General features: G+C 34.9%; 2 long non-coding RNA genes across 8 annotated transcripts in view; one reads left to right on the top strand and one right to left on the bottom strand.

The window, feature by feature from the left end:
• LOC143245239 (uncharacterized) overlaps positions 1-16331 on the top strand; it is a 64012-nt gene extending 47681 nt beyond the window's left edge. For 5 of the 7 annotated variants that reach the window (XR_013025522.1, XR_013025520.1, XR_013025512.1 and 2 more), the window contains one exon: positions 3805-4269. This is a non-coding gene — a long non-coding RNA (uncharacterized LOC143245239). Of the gene's footprint in view, positions 1-3804; positions 4270-16139 lie in introns of those variants that run through there. The other 2 variants (XR_013025513.1, XR_013025516.1) reach the window with 2 other exon arrangements.
• Positions 16332-18916: 2585 nt separating this feature from the next.
• Positions 18917-25077, bottom strand: LOC143236657 (uncharacterized). The gene is made up of 3 exons (XR_013019647.1): positions 24947-25077; positions 23183-23254; positions 18917-19009 (listed from the first exon to the last, which is right to left on the bottom strand). It is a non-coding gene; the product is annotated as an uncharacterized LOC143236657 (long non-coding RNA).
• Positions 25078-26749: the final 1672 nt, after the last annotated feature.

The raw sequence follows: 26749 nt of genomic DNA, 5'->3' as shown, positions 1-26749 counted from the left end.
GTGTTTCTGGGTTGACTTGTCCATACTTCACGAGTGTGTGTGTTTCTGGGTTGGCTTGTCCATACTTCACGAGTGTGTGTGTTTCTGGGTTGGCTTGTCCATATTTCACGAGTGTGTGTGTTTCTGGGTTGGCTTGTCCATATTTCACGAGTGTGTGTGTTTCTGGGTTGGCTTGTCCATACTTCACGAGTGTGTGTGTTTCTGGGTTGGCTTGTCCATACTTCACGAGTGTGTGTGTTTCTGGGTTGGCTTGTCCATATTTCACGAGTGTGTGTGTTTCTGGGTTGGCTTGTCCATATTTCACGCGTGTGTGTGTTTCTGGGTTGGCTTGTCCATATTTCACGAGTGTGTGTGTTTCTGGGTTGACTTGTCCATACTTCACGAGTGTGTGTGTTTCTGGGTTGGTATTTGGGTTAACTTATTATTTGGCGCCCGTTCACGAAACGAAAAATTACCCTGGGCGGTCACGAGTGAAGAGAGTAAAGTCTGTTATATTCAAAACTGAACGCCAGTATGCTGTGAATCTGAAAAATGGGGCATTAAAGTTAAAAACGTCAACTTTGAAATTTGCTTTCTTTCAGAATGCAGTCTTTGATACATCATTCCAAAGTTTCTCCATTTTAGTGAACGAAACCAAACTTTCATAAATTGGTTAAATTATCAGATTTATCTAAAAAGACTACTGGTTTCTTTATTTTGACTAAATGCCACACGAGGGCTATCCGTTATAGCCGTCAGTAATTTAGCAGTGAAAGAAAAGAGGAAAGGTACCTAGTGATTACCATCCACTGTTTTACAAAGAAACTGTTGGATTGATTGTAACAATATACCGCCCAGTCACGTGTCATAAAGGAAAGCATGTTTGGTGAAGTGAAAGTTGGATCAACAATTTCGAACAAAACATCAATTGAACATAAATTTTACTGGAAAAGTTCAAAGTGTACTGTACTAACCTTAGAATCGTTGATACCAGTGTTGATTAGACCAATTTACTAAACAAGTGGAACCAATAGAACGAAGACAAATTATTCAGTGTGAACATGTCCAAAATTTGAGGCTGAATTGACAAACTAACAGCATTCAATTCTAGTTTTATCATAATGATCAGATTGTTAACCTATATAATTATAAATAATCAGTGTAAATAAGTCCTAACTAAAATGAGAACTTGATGAAAATATTGTTTATTCTTGTAAACTCTACCTCATTATCAATGGCCCTTAACTGATTGTCACACAACGTGAGGTAACATTCCAAAGATACCTGAGAGATCTTAGAAATAAAAATGGCGTAAACGATTTAGTAATGATGATACGACACCGGGTGAACCATCACAGTATATTAAGTTGTTGTTAGTAATGATGATACGACACCGGGTGAACCATCACAGTATATTAAGTTGTTGTTAGTAATGATTATACGACACCAGGTGAACCATCATAGTATATTAAATTGTTGTTAGTAATGATTATACGACACCAGGTAAACCATCACAGTATATTAAATTGTTGTTAGTAATGATGATATGGCACCAGGTGAACCACCACAGTGTATTAAGTTGTTGTTAGTAATGATGATACGACACCAGGTGAACCATCACAGTATATTAAGTTGTTGTTAGTAATGATGATACGACACCGGGTGAACCATCACAGTATATTAAGTTGTTGTTAGTAATGATGATACGACACCGGGTGAACCATTACAGTATATTAAGTTGTTGTTAATAATAATGATACGACACCGGGTAAACCATCATAGTATATTAAGTTGTTCTTAGTAATAATGATACGACACCATGTGAACCACCACAGTGTATTAAGTTGTTGTTAATAATAATGATACGACACCGGGTAAACCATCACAGTATATTAAATTCCTATTGTGGATTATATATAGACATAATTATACAAAATTCACTGAAATCACGAACGCAAAGCAAAGGTAATTAATAGTACAACAACATAGTACAGACTGTGTTAACGATTGAAGCATAAAATAATGTTGAAGATATATATCTTTTGTAAATCGAACATAAATAATTTCTAATTTTATTATTATACAAAGAACACAGCGTGTATATTTGTATCTTTATAACAAAAATAATAAATACATTGTATCACTACGTGTTACATTGTAACATAGACAAAAATCTGTAAGATTCCCATTTTGGTATTCTAAATTCAGATAATTACAAAACAAAAAAATTACAATACGTACAACAAACCTTTGTTTATTATAGAACAGAATTTTATGTATTGTCCTTGTAACAAGAACACGACTTTCACTGGGAGTAAACCAGGGATGGATCCAGAGAGGGGATGGGGGATGCAACCCCTCACTGACCATACCAAAATTGTGTACGATTACTTGTAACTTGATATTTTGGAATAAAATCAATAAATGAAAATTCATAGTCATATATATTTCTTTTATTTGTTTCTAAATGAATTTCATGAAATTTACGTTGCACTAAAAAGGAAAATTTTACATCTGGTCAGGTTTAAGTCACTGTTACTTAGTCGATCATACTCCCCCTACCAAAAAAATCCTTCATCCACCCCTGTACTAAAACTGAAGGTTTGATTACATCTTTATTGATGTAATTTATAAATATAATTTTTTTCAATAAACAGATAAAAAAGTACTGTTTACATTACCCCAAACCGAACGATTTTCCCCTGCAGTACTTTCTGTAAAATGATTTTTTTTTTCTCAGAGAATGTTTACTTTTTCTAAATTTTTCAATACGACGCTATCTAAAACAATCCAGTGTTCGCTAACACTAATTACTAAGCCTCTCGCAGGTTTTAGAGTAACGTAATTGTTTCTCATTTCAAAAATGTAATTCAGATTTATAGAATGACCTTATGTGAACATACAATTAAAATATTTATACAAAACTTTAAACCTACAAATCGTACTTGTCGAAGTATACGTGGAATGCAAGGTGAGAAACCTTTTCATCCAAAATGTTGTTCTTTCTTCGCACCGTTTGGTTTTTATTTTAATATCTGGTCTCCTTAGTTACTGTATAGAAATATTTACTAATACTGTGGTCCCGTTTTATTGTTGTCTTTCACAGTTTGTATTGGTTGGAGCTGTAACAATACTGGTGATTCAGTTTTGTAAAGAAATGGCGTAAGCAAAATAGAATGAAAATAACAGAAATATAAAACTGATAAGTGTGGGATAACAATGGGAAAGTTAGAAGACGTTAAAAGTAGAGTTATAAAAATGAAAATATCCTTTTAAACTTAGTTAAGAAGTTGTACATAGAGTGTAAATAAAGGGTCGTTCTTCACGATCACGTGTATAACAGTTTGTTGGTGAAGATCTCAGAGTAACAAGTTTAATATGTGAAAATTCATACTGGTCATCTGATGATTTATATGTATATTTGTATTACATGTAATATAAAATAGAGAGAACCATAAAATGTTTCATGATTAGGTTAAAGTACACAAATAGATGCTGCTGAGAAAAAAAAAAAAAACGTTTAAAGTTAAAAGGATAATTAATTTACTCGCAGTGATAAAAACACTATACGATAGTGTGACACTCTAGAGAAAATGTGTTAAATGGGTTTTGTTTTTCTGTTTAATGTTCCACATTTGTATGAGAAGCGTTCTATTACGAACCATTCAACAATAACACACCGTTACGTCACATGTTGATATGTATATGATAGTGTTATTAACTCATAACAAGTTAGTGTAGAATATCCTGTTTGTTGTTAACATTATTCATACCTGTTCTACTGTTATTTACAAAGTTAATGTTGTACTTTGACTTCATCCATAGCTTTTCACACTCAACATGAGAAGTGAAGCCGTTATAAACAGGAGACAGATGAACTGACGAGCAGACACCACGGTTCAGTGTACGATGACCCGGTATGGCCAAACGTGTTAAGGCGTGCGACTAGTAATCTGAGGGTCGCGGGTTCGCATCCCCTAAGCACCAAACATGCTCGCCCTTTCAGCCGTGGGGCGTTATAATGTTACAGTCAATCCCACTATTCGTTGGTAAAAGAGTAGCCCAAGAGTTGGCGGTGGGTGGTGATGACCAGCTGCCTTCCCTCTACTCTTACACTGCTAAATTAGGGACGGCTAGCACAGATAGCCCTCGAGTAACTTTGTGTGAGATTCAAAACAAACACACACAGTATACATAAAGTAATCACATTCAGATGTTGACTACAGCTACTTTGAAAGTCGGTCTTCATTGGTGGTTGTTCAGTCTATCAAGTAATAAAGATTTGTTAACAAACACATCCATAGGCTTTGAGATTAGAGGTTAAAAATTAATTAAAAAGATTAACTGTTTACTGTAGAATCTGATCACATGTAAATAAACATGAAAGTCTGGATGGATTTCATATTTCTTTGTGACTTACATTGAATAAATGTTACAAAATTATAAATTTTGAGTAAAACTGTTCGTACAAATTTATAATTATTTTTACTTAAAGTTTAAAATTTGATAGGTGGGTGTGCACTCAACATCTGATAGATGTTCATAAGTCGTGGTAGGATAAAAAAAAACTGAAGTAAAACGATAGGCTAAAAACACGAAGAGCACAGAGCAATATGGTGATAGGTAGTTGCTTTGTCATAACTCACAAAGTATGTTTTAGTTCCAGTTGAGTTTCAACCCCATATCATGTACATGGTATTGTTCTGACTAAAAAGACATCTAAATCCATATTTGTTCATGGCTCTTCCGTATTTTCACGTGTGAAGACAGCAATTGCTGTCGCATTGATAAAACACAATGCCATCTAGTAGTAAGAGTTAATAGAATATGGTATTGGTCATGAAAATACAAAAAAAAAAGTTGAGTAACTAATGGTTTTCGTTTATACACCAACATAGTGAAGAAACAGGACACGAACAATAAAATATAAATATTCTTTGTAGGGATGATACTGATCTGGAATCAATACTTAAAGAAACCATTCACATTAAACAAATTTAACCAACACCGAATATCATGTAACCTTCATTAAAATTATACCATTTAAAATATGTACAGCATTTTTTATTGTTAGTAATTTACTTTCTATGTATTTTTGTATTGATTAAAATATCGTTGTTTCAGCAATGTATTTTAGTTATTCAGTTAGAAATATATTTTTTATTTTGCTTTAAAGTAATGAAGACGGAATCTGTAGAATTCCGAAAACTTTATCTCTGTTCCTGCTGTCACATGAAACTGTTTCTTCATCCCCAATATAGTTATCCTATAAATCGTCAAAAATCGTTTTCCGTCGAGCACACCGATCGCTAATACCCAGATATGATCATAAGTAAATGAACTGTTGCCTGTAAGTTGTGCCTCTGAAAAATGGTACTTAAAAAGTAAACCTTGACATTTGCTTTTTTTCAGAATTCAAGCTTCTTCACGTTATTCCAAAGTCTCTCCAATTTAAAGAACCAAACCAAAATTTTCGTTAGCTTATCAAATTTCTCTAAAGAGACTGTTGGCTTGTTTTAAATTTGGCTCCAAGCTACCCAAGGATTATCTTCGCTAGTCGTCCGTAATTTAGCAGTGAAAGAAGAGAGGCATCTAGAGATCACTACACACCAACACACAAACTTACTGAAACAGTTCAATGTGTACTCTACTTACCTTACGATCGTTGTTAACAGCGTTGATTACACCGGTATACTAAACAAGTGGTACCAGTGGACCGAAGACAAATTCCTCGACGTGAACATGTTCAAAATTTGAGGCTGGATTGATTGACTAATAACGTTTGTTCCTAGTTTCATCCTGGCGACCTGATTGTTAACCTAAGTAATTGTAACATAAATAATTAGTGTAAATCAGTTCTAGCTAAAGGTCTTTATTTCTCTTTTCCACCACTTAAATTCAGTGTTTATAGTTTTAAGAAATGAAGTTTAAGAGAAAAACTTCTTTCAATAAACGGTACCATAGTTAATACATAAAAAAATTACTGTTTGTATCAGCACAATCCGAATACTTTTCCCCTGCAGTACTTGATGTAAAAAAAATCTTTATTTTTTTTAGAAACCTTCACTTTTTCTAAAAATTTTCAGAATTACGCTATCTAAAACAGCTCTGTGTTCGCTAACACTAATTACTAAGCCTCTTGCAGAGTTAAGAGTAACGTAAATGATATTTGCAAAATGTGCGACTTTTGTTTCTTATTTGAAGAATTTAATTCAGATTTATCGAATGAGCTTATTTGAATTTACAATTAAAATATTTATACAAAACTTTATACCTTCAAATTGTGCTGGTCGAAATGTCCGTGGAATGTAAGGAGAGAAACTTTCGAGTATAAAATTTTGTGTTTTCTTTCCACATTTCGGTTTCTACGTTAATAACTTGTCGCCTTAATTACTATACATAAATATTCAACAATATAATTCTATTTAATCTTGCTTTCCACAGTTTTTATTGGTTGGAGGTGTAACAATACTAGTGAATCAATTGTTGTAATAAAATGACGAAAGCGAGAGAGAAGGAAAATGGCAGAAATATTAAACTTATAAGTGAGGGTTAACAGTGGGAAAAGTCAGATGTTAAAAGTAAAGTTATAAAAAAAAATTATCTTTTAAATTTAGTTAATAAATTGTACATAGAGTTTAAATAAAGGGTCGTTCTTCACGATCACTTGTATAATCGTTTGTTGGTGTAGATCTCAGTAAGAAATTTGAGACGTGAGAAGTCATATTTCTCGTCTGTTGATTTATATATTATATACATTTCTATCTATATATATTATATGTTTGTACTGTAAGAAATTTCAGAATAGAGTGAACCACAAAATGTTTTATGATTAGATTAAAATATATATGTAAAAACGGCTGGTTTGGGTTGAGATTTTTTTTTTTTTTTTTCAGGATCTCAAAGAAAGGAAAAGGTAACTGAACGGAAGCTGACCACATGTTTGAAAGGGTTTGTGTAATTGAGTGTCGGAATGTAGAGGGCGCGTTTAGATGTTTGAATATGTAATTTTATATTATCTATTTTATTATTTTTAATAGTGGTGTAAAGGTGTTCATTTGTATTGGTTTATTTTGGGCTTGAGTTGTTGTATAAGTAAGGCTTCTTAAATTTTGCATTTGTTTATGTTTGTTCCTTTATTTAGTATTTAAGTGTTTTCTGTGATTATGTTGTGTTTATTTGAATTGTAGTGTTCGAAAACGTGTGAAGGTTTTTTGAATCTGGTTTCCATTTTGCGAAACGTTGTTCGATCCTCTACGTAAAAAATTTCTCAACCCAAACGAGCCGTTTTTACAAATATATTTATCTCTACAAGTGGGTTTTCTCGACATCATCGATTATGATTAGATTATTTTTAGCAGTATCTATTTGTATACTTTAAAGCTTAAAGAACACAATTTACTATCCCTAATAAAAACAAATTGTAAGATTGTGTGGTACTCTAGAGCAGGGATGGACAACTTATTTTTCATAGTGGCCACAACAACTGTGGCTAATGAAAACAACGTTTGCCACACTATTAAAAAATAAAGATGTTAGTTTAATCAAAATAACTGTATTTCAACTAACCATCAATGTGAAAATAGATGGAGTTTCATCAACAAGTTTCATGAAATTTGACTCAATATCTATGCTCCATGAGCATTTTGTCTCTGGCTCTAAATTTGTCATTAAGCCGAGATCTGTATCTAGACTTGAGAAAATAGAGATCATCTTTAGCATCAGAGAACTCATAGCCCTAACTATCTTCTAGAAAACTATTCAAATTTGCAAAATGTGTCTTATCATTCTTTTTTAATTGTTCCGCAAGGATGTTTAACTTCAATTGAAGTTCATGAATAGACTGTGATTGCTCGCTTATTATTTTAACTCTTCCCTGAAGCTTCGTATTCAGATCATTCAAATGAGCCATCATGTCGCACAGAATGTACAAATCACACTGCCATGACAAATTTTCAATCTTACCTTTTTCAACAAGATACTCTTTTGTTTGAAGAAATGAGGAAGTGAATAGTTCAACTTTTCCTCTACTTAACCATCTTACATTTGCAAATTTAATCAGATGATAAAAAAGGCCCGGCATGGTCAAGCGTGTTAAGGCGTGCGACTCGTAATCTGAGGGTCGCGGTTCGCATTCCCGTCGCGCCAAACATGCTCGCCCTTTCAGCCGTGGGAGCATTAATAATGTGACGTTCAATCCCACTCTTCGTTAGTAAAAGAGGAGCCTAAGAGTTGGCGGTGGGTGGTGATGACTAGCTGCCTTCCGTCTAGTCTTACACTGCTAAATTAGGGACGGCTAGCATAGATAGCCCTCGAGTAGCTTTGTGCGAAATTCAAAAACAAACAAACAAGATGATAAAAATTACAGTTACTGCTTTTCTTCAGAGACTCAACAAACTGTTGATGGATGAAAGAGCTTCCACTTCTAATATAATTCATGGTTTTTTATAACAATGTCCTTCACATTTCTCAATTAATCACTTTTAGACATATGAGCACATAAATTTTTGATGCAAAATGCAATGGAAAGATGGCAGCGTGGACTTCACATTATTTTCAATTAAACTCTGTTTAAAAAGATAAATAAATCCTAATTTATCTCCAGTCGTGGCAGGAGCACCGTCTGTTGTGACAGAAACCAGTTTTTTTTAATCCAGATTGAATTTTTTTGACATTTCAAGAAATTTTTAAAGATGTTTTTCCACATGTCAGATCACGTAATCCACAAAGGCCAAGTATTTCTTCCCTCACTTGAAGATCTGAAGTTACATATCGAAACCAAATATCAACTGTGCAGTGTCGCTAACATCTGTGAACTCATCTAGAGCTAAAGAAAAATACGAAAAATGTGAACGCTATGAAATTAGCCTAAATACTACCTGGTCAAAATTTTAAGACCATACTGAAACGAAGTATTAATCAGTAAACAGGTAACGAAATTTAGTCATTTGTGTTCAAGAATTAGCGTTGTCAACATCTCCCACTGACATCTCCTGTGCTAAATTGGGTAAAACATGTTAAAGGCTAAAAGTTGACTGAGATTGAACTGGCAGAATTGTCAAGCGGCAAAAGCAAGATCTCTTTCAATGTACCATCACTGGTGAGATTGTGCGCAGCAAAACTGCTGTTGTAAAATTCTTAAAGGCCCTGAGGGATAGAGAACAAGAATTTCAAGTGATCGGCCCAAGAAATTTTCGCCGGCGTTGAGCAGGAGGTTTCGATGAGTTATCCAGCAAGAAACCAGCCGATCATCGAACCAGATAATCTTACGGATGTAGAATGCAGCTCAAAATCGATAAGACGGCATTTACGAGAGAAAGGATTTAAAAATCGTGAATGTCTTCAAAGGCCATGCCTTCTTCCATACCATGAAACAGCTTGGTTAAACTTTGCTGAAAAGCACCAAACATCGGACATAGAAAAGTGGACGAAGGTTTTGTTCTCTGATGAAAAAAAAATTAACCTGGATAGTCCAGATGGCTTCCAACGTTACTGGCACAATAAGGATATCTCACCAGAGACATTTTCTACACGACACAGGGGAGGAGGTTCCATCATGATCTGGGGTGCTTTCTTCTTCCATGGAACAATGGAGCTTCAGGTTATACAGGGGCGTCAAACAGCAGCTGGCTACACTGGCATGTCGGAGAGAGTATCTTTATTGACTGAAGGCCCTCATTTATGTGGAAATGACTGGATCTTTCAGCCGGACAATGCTGCTATTCGCAATGCCTGCAGGACAAAGGACTTTTACATGGCTAATAACGTGATTCTTTTGGGTCATCCAGCGTGTTTGCCCGAGCTGAACCCCATTAAAAATGTTTGGGGGTGGATGATAAGGGAAGTCTATAGTAATGGACGTCATTTCCAAACAGTGCAAGATCTTCATGAAGCCATCTTCACCAATTGGAATAAAATTCCAGCCAGCCTTCTGCAAAAGTTTATATCGACCATGCCAAAGCGAATGTTTGAAGTTATTCGCAATGATGGCCGTGCATCTCACTAATAAGACCTCTTGTTGGGCATTTACTACCTTGTTTAGGACTTCTTTTTAGTATGGTTTTGACCAACTGGTATTTAGGCTAATTTTATAGTGTTCACGTTTTTACCATTAAATGCCATAAAAGTTTTTTATTTTTATTTTCCCTTTTCTCATTTTCATCTTTAGAAGCTCTACTCAAATACGTGGTTGAGTCTAACAACGCAAAATGCATATTTTTTCTTTATGTTCATAGGCCTTGAGATTTTGGCCAGCAGTGTACATGTAATTTAAAAACATTCATTACAGAGGTTTACATATGTTGTCATGGCTCTACAGTTCATTGTCAGTTTTGTTTCATGTTCTGATTGCTGGAAAAAAGTATTCATATGAAAGATGAAAATGAACAAAAGTACAACACACATCACAGTGTTAAGTCACAATGAAAGCTTCCTAATTACTTAAACTAACAATTTCCATTGTACATATTAAACACAAATTATCAGCTCATAATAACCCCTAATCTTGAGTATGTCTTGTATTACAAGTAATGAAGACATAAACAATTAAACTAGCCTGAATAAATTATTGTGTAATTGGTAAAATTTTCTAATCCAGTCTCTATTACTGACTCACAGAAATTGAAATGAGTATCATGATATTTAAGTCACTCAGTAAACGTGGTTTCTGAAGATGTAATTTCAACATCTTAATTTGAGATTTCCTTTTTTAACTACTGTTTCAGTAAATAATATTTAAATCAACATAAGTCATTGACAAACCTCATCACCCAGTTTAACTTATTATAACTGCCAATTTCCAGCTAAGTTAAACATCCAAAGTATAATAACACAATTACAACAATTTTTAATTCACAAATCAGTGAGTCACATGCAATCACAGCTGATATAAAATATTACAAAACTGGCCTTTAATTAGTGCAACTGTTTTTCATTTGTTCCAGAGAACTAGTATTTTGTAAAATATAATCACATTTCAGTTGTAATACATTACACGTCTATATATTATTATTATTTACAAATGTATCTTAAAATTTCAGCTACTTCTCTTAGAATACTGAACAGTAAAGAAATGCAGAAAACAATACACTTTGTGAATCTAGATAGTGCATGTAAAAATACCTATAATTATTAATGTAAAGAATAGTAATACTACTAGGACCAGACATATGGTCCTGGAAATGTAGTTGGTCTAAAAAAAATCAGTATGTATGCAAATGAAAGTAACTGATGAAAAACAAGTAATGCATCCGGATTAGATTTATACAAACGGGATTGTGAAAGAGGGAAAAAGACCTGGAATGGAATATACATGAGGTATTAAGCCCACATAATGAGAGGATGGTCGAATACTGTCCTCATAACCTTAGAAGTAGATGAAAGTAAACAAACAAGCTGACCTCCTCCTAAATTTCTTATTGAAATCGAAGGAATGAAAGAGAGTCAAATATATATGAATGAGCTTGTAGGTTACATAATGGTGTTCACTAATATGTGAAAAGTGGCTGTCACGTCATCAACACGTGACTTTCCTTTCCTCGCCACTGTTGAAATTTCACTTATATGAAGAGATTCTTTTCTCACAAAGGATAGAGAAATCGTAATATGGACATCTAAGTTACTAAATGATAAAAATGTAATTTGAAACACAAAACAAATATTTGTTATTAAAACTAGTAAATTTACAAAACAATTTTTTTAAGTTTTACGAGCGCAAAACTATAGAGAGAACTAGAAAATAGGAAGTTGGTGTTTCTAAGATTGTTGGAAGACATATGTTGAATTATGAGAAATCTCATGAGTTAAGATGACAATTGTCTAAAGAGCAAATCTCTAAGGCAAATGAACAGAGAAGATATCTAAACTGTGTTAAAAGGTTTATCCTGTTTCAGAAGGAGCTGTAGCAGCCAAAGAACATATCGAGAAACTCCATTCATACCATCTCCTGCAGGATGGTTCTTTGGAGATCTGGTATGGAAAGGAGGTGGACCAGTTTAGATGTATTGTGTTGGCTAAGATGCCTCCCACCCAATCATGGGAAAGAGGGTGGACCACTTTAGATGTAATGTCTTAGCTTGGATGTTTCCCACCCTACCATGTGAAAAAGGTGACCTATTTAGATGTATTGTGTTCGCTAGAATGCTCCCCACCCTATCATAGGAAAGAAGGTGGACCCGTTTAGATGTATTGCGTTGGGAAAGATGCTCCCCACCCTATTCTGGGAAAGAAGATGGACTCATTTAGAGGTATTGTATTGCCAAGAATGCTCCACACTGTATCCTGAGAAGGAAGGCGGACTATTTATGTGCATTGTGTTTGATAAGATGCTCCCACACTACATAGGTAAGAATGTGGACCCGTTTAGATGTATTGCGTTGGAAAGGATACTCCCCACCCTATCCTGGGAAAGAAAGTGGACTAATTTATATGTATTGTGTTTACTAAAATGCTCCCCACTCTACAATGGGTCAGAAAGTGGACTACTTTATATGTACTGTATTTGCTAACATGTCCCTCCCCCCAACATGGAAAACAAGGTTTACCAGCCAGAATATCTACAGTTAAAAATGTCATTTTACACCCAACGTAGTGACCCGTAATTTCGAGATGGGAACAGATTAGGTTTAACCCCATATCATATACAAGAGAATTCTTCTGACTAAAGACATACAAATTTATCTTTGTTCAGGGCTTGTCCATATTTTCACCCAAGAAAACTTCATGGCCTGATGTACTGGCAAAGCCGAACGCCATCTAGTAGTAAGAACTAATAAAATACGGGATTGTTCATGAAAACACAGAGAAATGTTCGGTGACACATGGTTTTCGTTTATACGCTAACATCGTGAAGAAACAGGACATGAACTATAAAATATAAATATTCTTTGTAGGGATGACACTGATCTGGAATTCATACTTAAAGAAACCATCTGCATCAAACAACTTTAACCAACACCAAATATCATGTAGTCTTCATTAAAATCGTTCCATTTAAAATATGTACAGCATTTTGTTATTTTTAGAAATTTACTTTCTATATATTTTAGTTTTGATTAAATGATTGTTATTTCAGCAATGTATTTTAGTTATTTAGGTAGAAATAATGTATTATTTTTGTTTTGCTTTAAATAGTGAATGTGGAATATGTAGGATATTTTACGCTACGTATTAACAACTGCAGCATTATATAATATTCAAGATATATATTGTAGGTAAATCCAATCTAAACAATTAAGTTATATTTTCTAATCTCACTATTTCATAAACGACATGACGTGCATATCTGTGTCTATTTGACTGAAATAATAAATACAGTGTGTCACTATTTATCAAATGTTTCTATAAAGAAAAATCTATAAAAAATTCTCACTTTAGCATTCTAAATTCGGATAATTTTAAAAGTAACTATGATACAAACAACAAGCGTTTGTTTTTCCATAGAAATGAATATTAAATACTCTTCGTATAACAAGAGCCCTACTTTCACTAGCACTAAACCTGAAGATTTGATTATATCTTTTTTATTGATATTATTTATGGATACAGTTTTAAGAAATGGAGTTTAATACTTATTTTTTCAATAAACGGTACCACATTTAACAGATAATAAAATATAGTTTATATTAGAACAGTCCGAAAACCTTTCCCATGCAGTACGTGTCGTAAAAAGATTCTCTCTTTATTTATAGAAAATGTTCAATTTTTCTAAACTTTTCAACACGACGTTATTGAAAACAGACAAGTATTTGCTAACATTAATTACTAGGCTTCTCACTGGTTGTGGAGTAAAGTTAATGTTACTTACTAATTGTCTAACTTTTGTTTCTTATTTCAAGAATTTAATTCAGATGTATAAAATGTTTCCATGGGAATATACAATTAAAATATTTATAGAAAACGTTATACCTACAAATTGTGCTGGACGAAGTACCCATGAACAGCAGTGTGAGAAACTTTCTTCCATAAGATTTTGTTTTTTCTTCGCACAGTTCGGTTCTCATTTTAATATCTTGTCTCCTTAGTTACTATACGTGGCCGCTCTTTCAGCCGTTGAGGTGTCATTATGTGACCTTCAATAACACTATTCGTTAGTAAAGGAGTAGCCCAAGATTTGGCGATGGTTGGTGATGACCAGTTTAGATGTTACACTGAGTTAGTTTGTCGGTAAATAATTTGACTTAAGTTTAAGTAATGATAATTTTCCACTGTTGTTCTTTTAGTCAGTTCAGGAGGCTTAAGAATTAGAGCCATATAGTTGTGGTTATACATACATTGACATACCAGAGAAATGATTAATAAATATTCTGTCAGACAGTTTTCGAACTGTCCCCCCCCCCCTCCGCTGGTACAGCGGTAAGTCTAGGATTTACAACGCTAAATTCAGGGATTCGATTTCCCTCAGCAGATAGCCCGATGTGGCTTTGCTATAAGAAAACACACACACAAACTTACAAACTGTGTAAGATACAGAAATAATAGTAACTGGACGGACCGTAAGGTTTAATATCCAGCACTGTCAAGGACTTGGAAGCGATGTGAAAATAACAGATTTATCGCCAGTAAGAACCACACCCACATTTTTCTGTTTTTCCCATTCATATAAAATCAGACTTGAAATACTTACTTGGAGGATTACAAGACGTAAGTTACCATGTACTCCCTCTGTCGGTGAAGATAAGTGATTCCGAATAAACAGAAAAGAAGCGCAGTCGCTTTGATGACTTTCCTATAAAAACAGTTATTTATTCTCTTCTGACATTTATTTTCCTTTGGAAAGCTGTTTACATTTCTTTCCAATAAAATCCTAATACGTTTCGTGGACTTTTGTTTCTAGTGATTCTACGACTAATTTTTATTTTATAGATTTTGAAAACTCCGGTAAATCCTTTAAGCTCTATCTATTTATTTTAATATTTAATCTTGTATAACAGTCACAGCCTGATATAAATTTTATTGTAATGAGTTAATGTGTTTTTTAAGAATACACAGTTCTATAAATCACTCAACATCTGGGAATTCTGATGTTTTGAAGTACATTAAAAGGTTAAGCTATTGGTTAAAAGAAAACAAAACAAACCTGAAACTGTTTACAGTTTTATTATCAATGTTCAGGTGTGAAATATGTTGAGAGTGGTAATTGAAGTAATCAATAAAAATCTAAACAATGCCAAACAGGACAAACACCAGAACATTTTTGAATTTCTATGTTACTACTTTTAGAAAGATAGAATTACTTATAAAGTAAAAAATACAACAAATACTTCACTAAATATACTGATATTTTCCCATAGTTTTCTAGATACTCATATGTTTATTTTTCTTCAAATTTTAAAATAGTTTTACCATCGCTGAGTTTGTTATTAAATAAGACAACCACTAATATCTACCTGACATGCGCAGTTTCTGAGGAATTGTCCATACGTAGCTGCGTCATCAACATTCGTACAACGTTGACTGAGAAGACAGTGTTACCCTAAAAAACAATACCAATAACATTTCTATTTAAATTCTCGTCCATCTACAACTATGTACATACGTATATATGTGTATATATAAATACAGTTATCGTGATAATTGAGTGAGAAAGTGTATGAGAACCTACGTAAATTATTTATATATACACCAACTTGTAAATGATTTGAGTCGAGGAACCTAATGGTGATCCATGGTATATGATGAGATATACACTAACAAATGGTACAAAAGTCCGGTTTACTTCTCCACGCCACACCAAACATGATCGACCATTCAGCCATGTGGACATTATAATATTACAGTCAATCCCACTATTCGTTGATAAAATAGTAGACCAAGACTTGGCGGTTGGTAGCGATGACTACTTGACTTCCATCTGGTCTTTCTGCTACATTATGGCCGACTAGCGCAAATAGCCCTCGTGTAGCAGTGACTAAAGACAAATTGTAAGATTGTGTGATACTCTAGAGTAAGGGTGTTACATGAATTTTGATTTTCTATGTTTGTATAGTAAGTGTTCTGCTAAGAACAATTTAACAATAACAAACCGTTATGTTACATTCTGATACATAGTGTTATTAATTCATAACAAGTTAGTGTAGAATATCTTGTTTGTTGTTAACATTATTCATACCTGTTCTACTGTTATTTACAAAGTTAATGTTGTACTTTGACTTCATCCATAGCTTTTCACACTCAACATGAGAAGTGAAGCCGTTATAAACAGGAGACAGATGAACTGATGGACAGACACCACTGTTCACAGTATATATAAAACAAGCAGTACATAATGTTCTCTGTCCAATCAAATATTGTCTACAGCTGCTTTCAAAGTCGGTCTTCACTGATAGGTGTTGATATCGCATTCTGTAACATTATAAAAGGATGAGATAAAAAGTCTGTCAAAAGTAAACCTCTAAGAAAATTGTACAAAAAACGAGGCTTGAATATTTACTATGTCAAGAAATGAGAATTAGATAACAAATAAAATAATAGGATTTGGGATTAGAAGTTAAAAAAACAGTAAATAAATTGTCTATTGTTAAAACACGTCTATAAGCTCTGAGATTAAGGGTTAAAAACAACAGGTAAATTGTATAATGTAGAATCTTGTCAGACTTTACATATAAACAAACATGAAAGTCTCGATTGGTTTCTCACATCTTTGTGACTTACACTCAATAAATCTTACAAAATTATAAAGTCTAAAGTATATCTGAGTGAAATTCTTCGTACAGATTTATAATTATTATTTAAAGTTGTATGTTGTTCAGATGTACCAGTGAAGTAGTCAACTGGGCATGTATGAATTTCAGTTGTACAGGGTAATTTAGTGAACCAGGTATCTATGTTGTTCAGTTGTACAGGGTAACTTAGTGAACCAGGTATCTGTGTTGTTCAGTTGTAGAGGGTAATTTGAACCAGGTATCTGTGTTGTTCAGTTGTACAGGGTAATTTGAACCAGGTATCTGTGTTGTTCAGTTGTACAGGGTAATTTAGTGAACCAGGTATCTGTGTTGTTCACTTGTACAGGGTAATTTGAACCAGGTATCTGTGTTGTTCAGTTGTACAGGGTAATTTAGTGAACCAGGTATCTGTGTTGTTCAGTTGTACAGGGTAATTTGAACCAGGTATCTGTGTTGTTCAGTTGTACAGGGTAATTTAGTGAACCAGGTATCTGTGTTGTTCACTTGTACAGGGTAATTTGAACCAGGTATCTGTGTTGTTCAGTTGTAGAGGGTAATTTAGTGAACCAGGTGTCTATGTTGTTCACATGTACAGGGCAATTTGAACCAGGTATCCATGTTGTTCAGTTGTACAGGGTAATTTAGTGAACCAGGTATCTATGTTTTTCAGTTGTACAGGGTAATTTGAACCAGGTATCTGTGTTGTTCAGTTGTAGAGGGTAATTTAGTGAACCAGGTGTCTATGTTGTTCACATGTACAGGGTAATTTGAACCAGGTATCTTTGTTGTTCAGTTGTGCAGGGTAATTTAGTGAACCAGGTATCTGTGTTGTTCACTTGTACAGGGTAATTTGAACCAGGTATCTGTGTTGTTCAGTTGTACAGGGTAATTTAGTGAACCAGGTATCTGTGTTGTTCAGTTGTACATGGTAATTTGAACCAGGTATCTGTGTTGTTCAGTTGTACAGGGTAATTTAGTGAACCAGGTATCTGTGTTGTTCACTTGTACAGGGTAATTTGAACCAGGTATCTGTGTTGTTCAGTTGTAGAGGGTAATTTAGTGAACCAGGTGTCTATGTTGTTCACATGTACAGGGTAATTTGAACCAGGTATCTATATTGTTCAGTTGTACAGGGTAATTTAGTGAACCAGGTATCTATGTTTTTCAGTTGTACAGGGTAATTTGAACCAGGTATCTGTGTTGTTCAGTTGTAGAGGGTAATTTAGTGAACCAGGTGTCTATGTTGTTCACATGTACAGGGTAATTTGAACCAGGTATCTATGTTGTTCAGTTGTACAGGGTAATTTAGTGAACCAGGTATCTATGTTTTCAGTTGTACAGGGTAATTTAGTGAACCAGGTATCTATGTTGTTCAGTTGTACAGGGTAATTTAGTGAACCAGGTATCTGTGTTGTTCAGTTGTACAGGGTAATTTAGTGAACCAGGTATCTGTGTTGTTCAGTTGTAGAGGGTAATTTAGTGAACCAGGTGTCTGTGTTGTTCACTTGTACAGGGTAATTTAGTGAACCAGGTGTCTGTGTTGTTCAGTTGTGCAGGGTAATTTAGTGAACCAGGTATCTACGTTGTTCAATTGTACAGGGTAATTTAGTGAACCAGGTATCTATGTATGTTGTTCAATTGTACAGGGTAATTTAGTCAACCAGGTATCTATGTATGTTGTTCAAAGCTATTAATAAAGTAGTAAACCAGGAATGTATGTTGTTCAAAGCTATTAATAAAGTAGTGAACAAAGAATGTATGTTGTTCAAAGCTATTAATAAAGTAGTAAACCATGAATGTATGTTGTTGAGTGGATACAGGAAAGTAGTCAACACTATATATACGTTTTACAGATGCTTACGTAAAGTTGTCAATCAGGCAAATATATTGAACAGATGTACTAGTAATGCTTAGTCGCACGGTTGAGTGCCCCAAGTGAAAATTATGGTTTGCCTGTCAGGGTGTAAATTCGGCCTTTCTCCTAGTTATAGCTTAGCTAAAATTGGAGGGAAGACCTTCTCGTGGTTAATGACGCTTCCACACACGACACTGCAAACAGCTGTTTACCCTTGTTTTGACAGTACAATAAGCATGTTTTGTTTCATCAATGGTTGAATAACTTTCCTTATCTGTTTCTGTATTTAATTAATTCAAACACTAAATATTAAAAATGTTTTGATAAAAGAGTAACATACGAGTACTTACCATGAAGAACTCGAGAGGACTGTATCGATACGACTTGTGTATCTGTATGAAATTTGGCAAACTTTCAGTACACATAATATATATTTGTGCTGGCATTTAGTGATTCAATAAAGAGGTGCACTGAGTAGTACATGTTGTCTTCATTTGTTTGGTAAACATGTTACCTGCAAAGTAAAACTTACTTTAATGATATCGAGAAAACCCACTTGTAGAGAAATATATATGTAAAAAACTGCTAGTTGGGGTTGAGAAGATATTTTACGTCGAGGAGCGAACAACGTTTCGACCTTCTTCGGTCATCGTCAGGTTCACAAAGAAAGAAAGAGGTAACTGACCGGAAGCTGACCACGTTGTTCGCTCCTCTACGTAAAATATTTTCTCAACCCAAACGAGCCGTTTTTACACATATAAAACTTACTTTGTATGTAATGCTATTAAGTAACATAACAAATTAACAATGACAGAATGAACAGACAAACATTACGACTGGGGTTTTGAAGCGTGTGTCGCGAACACCTGTGAACATCGATCAAGCAAGCTCCTTTTGGCTGTGATCTGTCTAGCAGTGTCTAGTTAGCACGAGCAATACATTCCCGATACTTAGTCACATAGTAAAAAATTTCAATCTGCCCGCGAGACCAGTTTAGGGTGTAAATTCGGCCTTTCTTCTAGCTATAGCTTAATTAAAATTCGGGGAAAGACCTTCTTGTGGTTTTTGTTGTTTCTATACACGACACTGCAGATAGCAGTTTGCCCTTGTTTCGACAGCAAAATAACCACGTTTTATTTTATCAACGGGTAAATAACTTTCCGTATCTGTTTATGTCAGTGGCACCACAAAATCAGGCCCGCGATGTCCAACAGGAAATTCAAACATAGAGAGTTCGCGCACTTTGTCTACTTCTCTTTAGCAGCAGACGAGTCGGCTGACATCAGTTCAACAGCACAGCTACTAGTTTTTTTTTCATGGTGTGTCGTCATCGTTTGATATCACAGAGAAACAAATCAGCATGGTTCCATGAAGGGTCAGACAACTGGGTCTGCTCTGTTCGAGGAGACAGTAGTATAGTAGTGTTTCATTGGATTTCACGAGACTGGTAATTGTGACAACTGATGGAGCACCAGCCATGACCGGAGAAAGTAGCAGGCTGGTAGCACTGTTGATGAAGCATTGAGGAAAGCAGAACAAATAGTTGGCGAAGTTGCACTGCATTATTCACCAACAGAACCTGTGCATTAAAGAACTTCGTTTTCAGGCACTGATGGCATTAGTGACGAAAACCATTAAATTCATCAAATCACGAGGGCTCAATCACAGTCAGTTTCAAAGTCTTCTTGAAAAAAAATTGATTAAGACTATGGTGACCTTGTGTATCACTGTGAAGTACGCTGGCTGAGTCGAGGGAAGATGCTCAGAAGATTATTGGAGTTGATTAATGAACTGACAAAATTCCTCAGAAGCAAGAACAAAGATAGAAATACTTTCCATGACTGATCCAACACGGTAAGCTGATTTGACCTTTCTGGTCGACATGACACAACACTTGAATGATCTGAATTTGAAGTTGCAAGGCAAAAATCAGCTTGTCTGTCAGCTTGCAAATTACGCCTCAGCTTTCAGGACAAAGTTGCAGTTATTCTGGCAGCAAACAACATCAGGCAACTTTGTGCACTTTCCCACTCTTCAGTCACAGCTACAGAAGAATCAGGACATTGACACACAAGTTTATGTTGGGAAGCTAGATACTTTGATCCAATCCTTCAACTCACGGTTTCACTCACGACTTTAACCAATGCAGATTGTTGATGAAACTTTTTGCTGATCCGTTCAGTGTGTCAGTGGATGACTTTTCAGCAGAATATTTGTTTGTTTGTTTGGAAATTTCGCACAAAGCTACTCGAGGGCTATCTGTGCTAGCCGTCCCTAATTTAGCAGTGTAAGACTAGAGGGAAGGCAGCTAGTCATCACCACCCACCGCCAACTCTTGGGCTACTCTTTACCAACGAATAGTGGGATTGACCGTCACATTATACACCCCCACGGCTGGGAGGGCGAGCATGTTTAGCGCGACGCGGGCGCGAACCCGCGACCCTCGGATTACGAGTCGCACGCCTTACGCGCTAGGCCATGCCGGGCCTTCAGCAGAATATCAGCTTGAACTTACTGATCTCGAAGCATCTGATGAACTGCGTGCTATTTACCGAGAAAACAGTTTGCTTGACTTCTACAAAACGTTGCCTGATACATTTGCTAATCTGAAAGAGAACGCACTTGTCCACACCACCTGTGAACAGGCTTTCTCGTATATGAAACTGAATAAAACAACACTCGCAATCAGCTGACTGATGATCATCTGGAAGCGATCTTGCGTCTTTCAACGTCAAGCATCAAGCTGGACATTTCTAAGTTCGGAGATGACATGCAGCACCATCCATCGCATTGACTTTGTGACAGTTGACGTATTGTAACATTTCTCAGAATAATGTGCAAACACTTTAATGTAATCGTCATTTGTGTGTTCTTAAATGTGATGTCCATCTTGTGTGAAACAACTGTGGGACGATTTTAATCTTCACTTTTTGTGGCCCCCAACGGTTACGAGAAGTCTTTTTGTGGTCCCTGACTCTAAAAGTTTGTGCACCACTGGTTTATACCATCGTCCCTGAGACATATGTCCAGCAACGGCCACTTGCGAACTCTCTCTTTCTTCACCTGAAGATGATCTTGGAAGGTCGAAATGTTTTTCTCTCCTTCTCAGTAAAAGTGTTAGTACCCATACCAGACATTCTGATATACAATACATGTGTTAATACCCATACCAGACATTCTGATACACAATATATGTGTTAGTACCCATACCAGACATTCTGATACACAATACATGTGTTAGTACCCATACCAGACATTCTGATACACAATACATGTGTTAGTACCCATAGCAGCCATTCTGATATACAATACAAGTGTTAATACCCATAGCAGACATTCTGATATACAATACAAGTGTTAGTACCCATACCAGACATTCTGATATACAATACAAGTGTTAATACCCATACCAGACATTCTGATATACAATACAAGTGTTAGTACCCATACCAGACATTCTGATATACAATACAAGTGTTAATACCCATACCAGACATTCTGATATACAATACAAGTGTTAATACCCATACCAGACATTCTGATATACAATACATGTGTTAATACCCATACCAGACATTCACATATACAATACAAGTGTTAATACCCATACCAGACATTCTAATATACAATACATGTGTTAATACCCATACCAGACATTCTGATAAACATTTTATCTGAAGTAGGTTTCTCGTCATCAAGATTTTTTTACTTTAAATACTGAATCTGTAAAATATTGAAAACTTTGTCTCTCTTCCCTTCTGTTGTATGAATCTTCATCTTCAATATAGTTATAATATTAATCATCAACCTTGAAATTTGCTTTTTTTCAGAATGCATTCTTCGAAATGTGAATCCAAAGTATCTCCACTTTAAAGAACCAAACCAAAATGTTCAAAAGTTGTTAGATTATCAGATTTGTCTCAAGATACTATTGCTTTAATTTACATTGGGCTAAGCTACACGAGGGCTATCAACGCTAGTCGTATGTAATTCAGCAGTGAAAGAATAGAGGTACCTCATCATCACCATCCACTAACCACTCTTTCACAAACGAATAGTGAGATTGACCCTAACAATGTTCTCCCTCCCCCCACACATATCATAAAGGGTGAGCATGTTTTGTGGAGTTTGTTTTAAATTTGGCTTAAAGTTACACAAGGGCTATCTATGCTAGCCGTCCGTAATTCAGCAGTGAAAGAATAGAGGGCCTGGCATGGCCAAGCGTGTTAAAGCGTGCGTCTCGTAATCTGAGGATTGCGGGTTCGAATCCCCGTCGTACCAAACATGCTCGCCCTTTCATCCGTGGGGGCGTTATAATGTTACGGCCAATCATACTATTTGTTGGTAAAAGAGTAGTCCAAGAGTTGGCGGTGGGTGGTGATGACTTGCTGCCTTCCCTCTAGTCTTACACTACTAAATTAGGGACGGCTAGCACAGATAGCCCTCGAGTAGCTTTGTGCGAAATTCAAAAACAAACAAAGAATAGATGTACCTAGTTATCACCATCCACTAACCACTCTTTCATAAACGAATAGTGAGACTGACCCTAACAATATTCTCCCTCCCCTAACACACATCATAAAGGGTGAGCATGTTTGGTGGAGTAAAAGTTGGATCAAGAATTTCGAACAAAACGTCAACAGAACATAAAATTTACTGAAAAAAGTTTAAAGTCTACTGCACTAACCTTAGAATCATTGATACCAGTGTTGATTACAGCATTCATTCCTAGTTTCATCCTGGCGACCAGATTGTTAACCTATGTAATTATAACACAAATAATCAGTGTAAATCAGTGATAGCTAAAGGTCTTCAGTTCTCTCTTCCACCACGTAAACTCTATGTACCTAACATAGTTTACACTTTTAAATCACAATACAGACACCTAAAGGACCTTCTTGTGAAAGACAAAGTAACTCTTTGTCGAATCAGTAATTTTTTCATGACGAAAATAATGAAATCTGCCTATTCAACTTCTTATGATTTTAGCTCTAATGTTCGTCCTTACCATTTAAGCCTATTCATTATTCTCCAACGTGAGGAAACATTCCAAAGATACCTGATGGAACTTAGAAAGAAAAATATCGTAGACATTTGACTGATGATAATTACGATACGTACGACAAACCTTTGTTAATGAAAGAACAGAGTTTTAAAGTTCTGTCCTCATAACAAGAACCAGACTTTCACTAGGACTAAATCTGCTTATATATTTATTGATGTAATTTGTAAATATAATTTTAAGGAAAGAAGTTACACAACTCTTAATTTTTAAATAAACGATAACACACTTAATAGACCAAAAATAATGTTTGCTTCACACAATGAGAACAGTTTTCCACTGCATGCATTAATTACTGTAAAAATAATGTTTTTGTCTTAGAAAATTACACATTTTTCTAAAGTTTTCAGTACGATGCTATCTGAAACAGCCCAGTATATACTAACTCTAATTGCTGAGCCTCACAGGTTGCAGAGTAAAATGAATGTTACTTGTCTGACTTTTGCTTCTTATTTCAAGAAGTTGATTGAGATTTTTAGAATCATCTTATGTAAATATACAATAAAAGTATTCATACAAAACTTTAAACCAACAAATTGTACTGGTCGAAATATCCGTGGAATGTAAGGTTGGTAATGTTTTACTGTAAAATTTTGTTATTTCTTCTCAAAGTTCGGCTTTTATTTTAATGTCTGATCTCCACAGTTATTATATGCAAATATTCAGTAATATTGTGGTTCCACTTTATTGTTGTCTTTCTTTACAGTTTGTATTGGTTTCAAGTGTAACTATACTCTTGAATCAATTGTTGTTATGAAATGACGTAAGCCAAAAAGAAGGAAATGATACAAAAATAAAACTGATAAGTGAGCGGTAGCAATGGGAAAGGCCTGGCATGGCCAAGCGCGTAAGGCGTGCGACTCGTAATCCGAGGGTCGTTTTCAACACGAAAAAGTAATGATATTCTACATGATTACAAAGTTTCAATAAATCCGTTCGTTTTTGAATAAGATATAAAACAAAAGTAGTGTACAAAATCGGTCTTCATGGTAACAAATATGATTTTTTTTCGTGAACTTGCTGTTATCTTTGATATCGGCCCTCCAAATATTAATCACTTCTGAGTTGGGTCATAGTCCAATTGTATACTAACTTTCGTTCAAATCTACCCAAATGTTTTCGAGAAATATTGCTGATAAACACACACACACACACATGGATGCAAACATAACCTCAGTTTACCTTTGGTTTCGGTAATAATAATGATGTTGAAACTGCTTGAACAATAGCAGTATGATGTTTAAGCTCCATGTAACAAGAGCTAAATTGAGTAATTTATATAGTACCACTTATTTAAAGACGTCCACAGCTAAGGTTTAAAACTAAACCCATCGTAGCAAGGCACAACAAATAAAAAGAATAAGATTCGTATTATTTTCAAATACTTACCTCAACCTATCAAGTAGTAAAGTTTGAGTGGGGCATCCTTACTGAAAACAGACTGGAATGTAGTGGGAGACATTCTATGAACATCCAGTTTTTGCTCGTACATTTTGAGGAATAATGTAGTTTTACATAACCAGTCCTGTAAATAAAATAATTCGAGACTCAAAATGCTTACGAATTAGACATACTTTGAATAATGATGAAAATATTTTAGTAAGACACTAGAAATCAAAACGCATCCTTCAGAGTTGTGTTGTTCTTTGTGTATCTTAAGGTATTTTAAAATAATACTTTGAAGGCTTATATAAATGAATTAATGGCTGTATTTTCATTCCTTATATTAAATACCAGTGGGTAATAACAATTTTCTTTTAAATTCTACAAAGTCTAAAATATTCTTAGATTACTACTTACACCTATCACACAAATTTGATAAGTGGTAAAACATCTTCAACTTGGAAGGTATACGTAAGTGATTAAATTATTATAAATTACACAAAGTCATTGTATTTAATTTACACACGAGCAGTTAAACCACTTAAATGGACTAGACGTAAGGTATTAATTAAACTACTGAATAACTTGCACATAATGTAAAATGTAACTTTAAAAAGTACATCAAGAGGAACACACAAGCTAATAGTTATTAATAATACATACAATAGCTTTGTTGTACAAATTACATTAATATTGACTTAAGATCAAAGCAAGCTACCTACTTAGAGTGATTCTAAAAAACAAACAAACAAATAAACCTTTTAATAAGTATAGATAATTAAATGTCTTTTTCTAACGTTCTTTTTTTTATAAAAAGTATTATTTTCGGCCTTAATCTCAATAACATCTCAAAAGGCTAGACCAGCCTAGGAGATTCAGGTTAGTCCTAAATACGTATATTAAGTTGATAATGTGAAACAAAATCTATAACTAAAATTTACTAATAAATAAATATTTAAAAAGTAATATAATTAGATACTATAGCTAATATTATTAACGAAACTACCAGTACAGAGACAAAAGAGGGTACGTTATCTGTGTAACACGAAACGAACCAACTGTTGTCTCTAGGCGCTCTCCGTTTCACCAAACTTTTACCACATGTTTAAAATATATTAATGAAATTTCATATAACCCTAAACTCCACGAAGGTGCAGTTCATAAAAACTTCAAATACAGTACATAATTTACATGACCAGAATTATTGTTACGTAATATTTGAATTTACATGGCCAACATTACCATTAATAACGCTTAAATGTTACGTTAGGTGTCATATTTACTTAAACTACATGTTTAAGTGTAGTTTTGTACACGTGTAGTGCAGTAGTTCAGAAACCACCGACTGGTTCTATTTAACTCGCGTACGCAGAAGAATCAGGGTTAGGGTAGAAGTATTATCAAATAAATCTGTGGAACAAAGTAAAGATTAGAAGCATAACTTTACTGATAAAAGATGTGTCGTTAACAGCAATTAAGATTTAGAGAGATAACAGAGATGTTCGCGCCTCGCGCTAAACATGCAGTGAAGATCCATTTCACACTCATAGGCATCATGGTCCTTGTCACCACAATGAGCACATGTCAGGGAACAACAACATGACATCTTTGAATGACTGAACTTTTGACACTAGAAACATTGAAGAGGGTTTGGAATGTATGACCATACCATACAATTAAAATAACCTGCCTTAATGGTGGCAGGTGGTCATAGTGATGTAAATGTCAGAACAAGGATACTGGTTGGCATTGTAATTCCATCTTTGCGACTGGAGATACGCCTCACTGCAGAAACTCCTTGAGTGGAGA

Source organism: Tachypleus tridentatus, chromosome 2, assembly GCF_004210375.1.
Source record: "Tachypleus tridentatus isolate NWPU-2018 chromosome 2, ASM421037v1, whole genome shotgun sequence".
In the NCBI taxonomy this organism is placed as follows: domain Eukaryota; kingdom Metazoa; phylum Arthropoda; class Merostomata; order Xiphosura; family Limulidae; genus Tachypleus; species Tachypleus tridentatus.
Note: the sequence above shows the minus strand (reverse complement) of the source record. Positions and strands in the feature narration are given on the sequence as shown.